Source organism: Aedes albopictus, chromosome 3 (assembly GCF_035046485.1).
Source record: "Aedes albopictus strain Foshan chromosome 3, AalbF5, whole genome shotgun sequence".
Lineage (NCBI taxonomy): Eukaryota > Metazoa > Arthropoda > Insecta > Diptera > Culicidae > Aedes > Aedes albopictus.
The window spans coordinates 110,337,968-110,345,970 of record NC_085138.1 but is presented as its reverse complement, the minus strand read 5'-3'; the positions used below and the strand labels follow the sequence as shown (position 1 = coordinate 110,345,970).

The following is an 8,003-nucleotide window of genomic DNA, read 5'->3' as shown; positions in this document are numbered from 1 at the left end:
AAACAAGTGAATTGTTAGCTTATCTACATGTATACGCAGATTTAGCAATGGATGAAATATTATATTTTTGATCAGAACTTACTCAAAATAGCAATCTCAATGTTGTAGTCGATTCGAGGCGAAATGAACACTGGCACGAATTGATGTACGCGCGTTGCATACTGTTAGGCGTTTAGAGAATCAATCCGATTACTTTAGCCTAAAATTTATTTAATTAACTTGGATGTGGGGTAAACTCGTCTAAGATGGAGTATTATATCTGTGGTATTGATCTCCGTAGGAAAATTACTTAACTGCTCAGGTAACCACTAAGCATTTGGATAAGCCGTAGAGCAGACCGTATTAAGCATTTGAACTGCTTGCTGCCCTACATAAGCAGTTCGAATGCATAGCTGCCTTGAATTAGCATAAGCTGTGCTGCTCAAAAGCTTTTGGCTGTTAATTAGCACTTCAACTGCTTGAGGTGTTTTCGCCTGAAAGCATTCAGAATGCATTTTAACTGCTCTTCAAATGCTAAGAGCAAAGAGTATGGAAGATATGTTACGTGTTTGATAACGCATGTTGTCTCTTTCTTACATAGTATATGCCTCTGTTGACATATTTGTACATCTGAGTTCCTTATTCATTTTTCCCTTGGTTTTTCCCGTACTCATCAAAAAGCTCCGCAGCAACATTGCTGCAGCTGGTTCAGATTAGGAACATGGCCATCAAACAATTACCATGTATCATTTCGTCGAAAAGTATGTACCGAATCTATGAATGCTTTGGCGGGTCATAAAATTATGCGAAAGAGGGAATCATATGCTAGATCGAAGAGGGAATGAAAATGCTTTGTGCACAGAAAACAAGTTTTGGGTGTTGGAACGGAAGCTGCTTCCGAATTATTCTTTATATTGGGGGTTAAATCAGCGCACGCCATCGGAACAGCTGTGGCGTATCCTGTAGCGCGGAACTGAAACTTGAGCAGCAAACATGGAATAATCTGTGGATCGTAAGTTCAAATCCAAATAACTATTAAAATATGCAAAAAAAAGTACGATCTAACATCACCTGGGGTGTGCAAGGACGAGGAAGCGCGAAGAGCGAGGAGCGGACGTTAATCTATTTTTGGTTTGTTTTGCTCGACGAGGCGTTACGCTTCTTTGACATTTTGATACGACGTTCCTGAAGGTGTTGCACTGAGGCAGCCCGTTATTTTGCCAAAACCTGCTGTGAGGTAGCACTAACTCCGCCAAGGATGATTCTTTTATTCTGGAGATACACTTGTGTATGTTCAGAATTAACAAGAATCATTGTTGCCGGTTCCAAGCCCGGGTAAAGGAGGAGGATATATGTGGTGATGACCGTAGCCACACGAATGCCTAATACGGTCTAACCCCGAATCTACGGTGTAATGCGACCCGTGCCTATGGATGCATGGCTGGGGGGGTGAAACAAATACTCAGTCGCGAACGGAGCCTGTGGGGTACCAGGGAGAACCCCACAGTATTCATCCCTTGCTGCGTTAATGCAGGGCTCTGGCGCAGTCGACCTTTACTTCCCGTGCGACTCGTGGGAACAACAATGAGCAACAACAACAAACAAAATAAAACAACAGGTGCCAACTGCCTCTCTCAGCTGGAAAAAATGGACACTGACCAGGGAGACTCGCTGGAGCAGCTCGAAGCACAGCTAGATAGTAAATCACTGGAAAATCTGTCCAGTTGTCCATCGATCAACTTGGACACTCCAAAGAACTCCGAGATGGAAGACAGCGACGAGGACGATCGAGTAAGCGTCACTATCAAGACATCAAGGGGATCAACCGTTGCAAATCCGGAACAATCTCAGCAAATGGACCGAATCAAGCTAAGTGGTGCCGGTAAAAAGCGACTGAAAAAACTGCTAGATCAGGGCTATGACAAAGACGAGGCCTATCGCCTTGCCTACAGGCCAAGCGTGCAGTCAGAACCATCGAAAAGGCCTAGAGATGACCTATCGAGTGGTGAGAAGCCACAACCCAAAAAGACAAAAGGGACATCAACACCAACGGGAAGGCCGCACAAAGACCATTCTCGGAAATCCCTAGCCACATCATCGGTGAACATCCGGCTGCAACGGCAAAGAGATCCAAACTTCCAAGATGGAAGGGCAGAGGCAGATGCTGTCCACATGCAACCCGGTACCTCTAAAGTTGCGAATAAGACAAACGAAGACGCTGAACGCTCCAAACCCGGGAAACTGAAAGTCCCAGGTAAACAGGCTAAAGCTGGAAGTTGCAGTCAACTCGGGAATACGAAGGTCCCAGATAGGAAAACAGAGGCAGCAGCAGGGCGAAGTCAACCCGGGAAACCGAAAGTCCCAGGCACGAAGCAAAAAGCAAAAACTGCTCATACTCTACCCGGGAATATTAAAGTCCCTGGTAAGGGGGCATTGGCAGTAGCTGAGAGTCGTCTATCAAGGAATCTAAAAGTCCCAGATAGGAAAACTAAGCCCACTGCTACTCAAAATCCGCTATACACGGAGGTTGTGAGCCAAGTACGCATAGGAATAATACCAAAGGACTATCCGACTACAGCTCTAACAACACAACAGCTAATATTGGTACAAGACACCATTATTAACAAAGTAGTGGAAAATCGGGGAACAGATGTAAAACCGATTTTCAGAGGCTGCACCATAAAAACAGGCTTCCTTGTTATCAACTGCCACGACCAGGCTACAGCGGACTGGTTAAAAAGGATAACTCCGAGCCTACTTGTATGCGAGGGAGTTGAGTTGATAGCGGTCGACGAAAAGAACATTCCTAGATCGGAAATCTTGGTAGCCTACCTGCCAAAAAGCGCCACTAAAAGCAACGAGCAAATAATGGCATTCATCGAGTCACAGAATGACATGGACACGGATTCCTGGAGAATTCTGCAAAGATCTTCCCCTAACGGGAATGATGTTGAGCTGGTTCTCACAGTGAACGAGGACTCAATGCAGAAATTGACAAGATGGGGATTTCAAATCAACTACTTGTATCACACTGCAAAACTACGTCGGGTCAAGAAAAGCAGGATCGACAAGCAGGACAGTAACACTGACTGTAGAGAGGTTCAGGATATGGCAATGGAAACGGAAGTCGCCAGTATGATACAGGGCAAAGACCTAGGGAACACGCTGCCGGGCCCTCAAGTGGACCAGCAGCAACAAATTCCTGGGCCAAGTCCGGTAAATACTACTGGTGATGAATGTGAAAGTTCGTCTAAAACTGAATCCCAAGAAGGAACTGCTAAAACGAATCCGAAAAAGGATAATAACCGTGGTGAGAACAACAGTAGTTCACTGGGAATGCAAAAGAAGGTCCCAGAAATCTCCAAAGAGTCCACCACAAAAGGCACAAAAACTAAGCCGACGATCCGCCAGTCACAAAAAAGCGGATCGTCAACGCAATGACCAACATAAAATTGGTTCAGGCAAACCTACAGCATGCAAGAGGGGCATCAGGCGTACTTTTGCAAAGGTTTGCCAAAGAAGACCTCGACCTGGCGTTAGTACAGGAACCGTGGGTCAACAATCATAGGGTGATGGGCCTTACTACACCAAAATGTAAGTTACTCTATGATGATAGCCATCCTTCTCCAAGGACAGCTATCTTAGTAAATGGAAGGATTAATTTTACTCCTATTACAGAATTTATCAAACGAGACATCGCAGCCATCAGGGTGGAGGTTCCAACAACCAGGGGTAAGTCTATCGTTAATATAGCATCAGCTTACTTTCCTGGTGATGAAGAAGAAGCTCCGACGTCCTCAATCTGCGAATTTGTCACCAGCTGCAGACAACAAAACCAGCAATTTATTATCTGCTGCGATGCCAACGCTCACCACACTGTATGGGGAAGCAGTGACATCAACAAACGAGGTGAGTCCCTTTTAGAATATATTTCTGCTAATAACATTGATATATGTAACAGAGGGGACAAACCCACATATGTTAACTCAAGGCGACATGAAGTACTTGATTTAACACTTTGTAGCCAAATTCTAACAGATAGAATTACCTCTTGGGAAGTATCTGACGAGGTATCTCTCTCAGATAATAAGCATATCACCTTCTCAATAGAGAGGGGAGAGACCGTGAGGGAATTCTATCGAGACCCCAGGAACACCAACTGGGATCTCTACAAGCAAATTCTTGCGAACAAGCAACCTCTGCTGGACGAAAAAATAAGAACAGCAGAGCAACTAGAAGAAGCTTCTAGGATGGTCACTAACAAAATTATACAAGCATACTACGAAAGTTGTCCACAAAGGGAAAGGAGTTCAAACAGGAAAGTCCCTTGGTGGAACAACGCTCTACAAAAAATGAGGAGGAAAGTAAGAAAACTCTTCAACAGAGCAAAAGCAACTTCGGATTGGGGCCAATATAGAAAGGCTCTAACCGAATATAGCACTGAAATAAGGAAAAGCAAACGAAGACATTGGAGATTCATGTGTGAAAACATCCAATACACTTCAGAAGCGGCCAGGCTTCAAAAAGTCCTTTCTAAGGAACACTCAAATGGCCTAGGCAACGTTAAGAAGGATAATGGCACATTCACCAGAAGTCCTTCAGAAACATTGGAAGTACTGATGGAAAAACATTTCCCAGGCTCATTTGCTGTTGATGAAAATTCATCGGGACAATTGAGGACAAATTCTGGACGCAATATGAACAGAAAAGATGCACTCATGGAATCCCGAAAAATTTTCACAGTGGCAATGGTGGACTGGGCAATAAATTCCTTCGACCCTTTCAAATCTGCTGGAGAAGACGGCATTTTTCCGGCGCTAATACAGCACGGTAGGGACATAATCATCCCTGCTTTAGTTGAGATGTTTATTAGTAGCATGACACTGTGCTACATTCCCAGTTGGTGGAATAAGGTAAGAGTGATATTCATACCAAAAAACGGCAAACGGGACAAAACACAGCCTAAAGCATACAGGCCAATAAGCCTAACCTCAATTATACTCAAAATAATGGAGAAGATTCTGGATGAGCATATCAAAGGCTCGTTTTTAAAAGCTCACAAGCTAAATAAATTACAGTTTGCCTATTGCAAAGGCAAGTCGACGGTAACAGCCCTTCACACGTTAACACAAAAAATAGAAAAAAGCATCAAATACAAGGAAGTAGCGTACTGTGCATTTCTTGATATTGAAGGTGCGTTTGATAACGCTTCACATGCTTCAATCAGATCAGCTATGTATAAACGGGGCTTTCATGGCTCAATCGTTGACTGGATCACTGCAGCGCTGAGAAATCGATGTATTGTCTCTAGACTGGGCGAATCAACCATTAAAGTAAGTACGTCTAAGGGCTGTCCCCAAGGAGGTGTACTTTCACCATTGCTGTGGTCTTTAGTTGTTGATGACTTGCTTAATAGTTTAGTGGCAATGGGATTCGAAGTCATTGGTTATGCAGATGATATCGTGATAGTGGTAAGAGGGAAGCATGATGAAACGCTATCAAACAGAATGCAAATAGCGTTAAACTACACTCTTGCCTGGTGTAAAGGAGAGGGATTAAACGTAAATCCCTCAAAAACTACTCTTGTAATTTTTACAAGAAAAAGAAATGTCAATATAAAGGCACCGTCCTTGGATGGGGTACAGTTGACATTCTCCTCCAGGGTGAAATATTTAGGAGTCATACTAGATAAAAAACTGAACTGGAGTGAACATCTAGAGCATGTAGTAAATAAGGCAACAACTGCTCTTTGGGCCTGTCGGAGAGTGATCGGGGGAAAGTGGGGGCTAAAACCCAGGATAGTTCATTGGATCTACCTGGCAGTTGTTAGACCCAAAGTCTCTTATGCCTCTCTAGTCTGGTGGCCTAAAACCAAAACCAAAACAGCCCAACGAGTGCTGGCTAAACTTCAACGTTTAGCAACAGTGTCAATAACAGGAGCTATTCGAAGTACTCCTGGTTCAACACTAGATGCCTTAATGCATCTGCTACCCTTGCACCAATTTGTGCAACTAGAGGCAAAGAAAAGTGCCTTGAAGTTAAAAAGATATAAGAACATCTTAGAAGGCGATCTAACAGGACATTTGAAAATCTTAACCAATGTTACTGTAAATCCACTAGTAATACAAAATGAAGACTGGATGGAACCAAAATTCATCTTAGATATACCATACAAAGTTTCGATTGATGATCGGAGCGTATGGGAATCAGGAGGACCAACGGTTCGACCAGGATCTATTGTATTCTATACGGATGGATCGAAAATGAGTGATAGAACTGGGGCTGGAGTATATGGACCCAGGACTAAACTCGCCATACCAATGGGTAAATGGCCAACGGTGTTCCAAGCTGAAATTCAAGCTATTTTGGAATGCGCTGCCATCTGTCTTAAAAGAAAATATAGACATGCGAATATCTATATCTTTTCAGACAGTCAGGCAGCTTTAAAGGCAGTCTGCACATTTGAATGTTATTCTAAGCTAGTATGGGAGTGCATTACACTACTGAAGGAACTGGCTGGAAGGAATACTGTAAAATTATTCTGGGTACCAGGTCATTGTGGAATTGCAGGCAACGAAATTGCGGACCAGCTAGCTAGGGAGGGATCTCTGGGTGCCTTGTATGGACCGGAACCCTTCTGTGGAGTATCATCAAGTGCTCTATCGATGGAGCTAAAAAAATGGGAGAAACAGAGCGTAGGAGCAAACTGGCATACTGCACCTGGAATATCCCAGTCAAAGAGATTCATCGTGCCAAGCGTGAAAAACACGAACACACTACTGAAACTTAGTAAACGCGAATTAAGTGTGTACACAGGATTGTTAACTGGGCACTGCCCATCTCGACACTTTCTATTGAAGCTCAAGAAGATTGAATCAGAAGAATGTCGGTTCTGTGGTTTCAACTCTGAAACCTCGGAACATCTACTTTGTGAGTGTAGTTTTCTCTTTAAGAAGAGAGAACGTTATTTCGGTGGATGTATCATGCATCCCCGAGATATCTGGTGGAATATAAATCCCAAGAAGGTAGTGGCTTTCATTTTGGAAGCTATTCCAGACTGGGGTATAATGCAGGCCTAAAAAAAAACAATCGCTAGTTCTTAATACTAGTGAGTGTACTAATGTACTGCATAAAGCAACTGGGTCTTACCACAATAGATCAATTAATGGTCGCAGTGGTTGTGTACCCCTACAGGGAAAAAAAAAAAAAAAAAAAAAAAAGAGGTAGCACTATAGGCGCATATACGGCCAATTAGCATTAAGTGCCTTGTCGTAAGGACTACTATAATGCTGGAGTAATGCTATTTTAAATGCTTACTGGTTACTTGGGTGGTCGATATTATCAATGATACAGCATAAAATATGCTGGTGTCCATTATGTCCCGATGGGTGTCCATTTCGCCCCGTACCTTTCCTGCCAGCCCCAAAAAAACACACGGTTTACAATTCATTATTTCTTCACAATAATGACACTCTACTTGCTGTAAATGATTGAAATACGTAGGAAACAAATTAAAGTTGTAATTCAAATGATAATATGTTAAGTTTTTGTATGTTATACATGCCTAACATAGTCATTTGCTTAGGGTGTCCATTATGACCCTAATCCCCCTAGTTTCTTCAAAATTTATCTAGACTGTCTTTTGAAAAGGGCAATTTTTTTTTTCAAATGCATTTTGTAAAAAATGACTCCAACAAAAAGTGTTGTATGGGTGATTTTCAAAAAATAATTCAAAATAAAAAAAAATTGAAAGAAAACCAAATTGAGCCCTTTAATGACAAAATCATTTGAAAAAAATCAAAGTTGATTAAAAAAAAACATTTTCGTTTTCGATGAAAATTTGTCCCAAGATAAGTAATTATATTCCCTACCAACCGTCCATCAGGTATCAATAGGTCGGCTCCAGAGGTACGTTTCCTTCCAAGCACAAGGGTACGGCAACCTATTTTTTCACTATGGAGTTTGACAGGTTGGATTGTGCCTCCTTACGTGGAGCATACATTTATGCTCCAGCCAAAATATTC

General features: G+C 42.5%; 1 long non-coding RNA gene across 1 annotated transcript; it reads left to right on the top strand.

Moving 5' to 3' along the window:
* Window positions 1-297: 297 nt before the first annotated feature.
* Window positions 298-7,309, top strand: LOC134289548 (uncharacterized). The gene is made up of 2 exons (XR_009998556.1): window positions 298-1,216; window positions 7,203-7,309. It is a non-coding gene; the product is annotated as an uncharacterized LOC134289548 (long non-coding RNA).
* The last annotated feature ends 694 nt before the right edge of the window (window positions 7,310-8,003 follow it).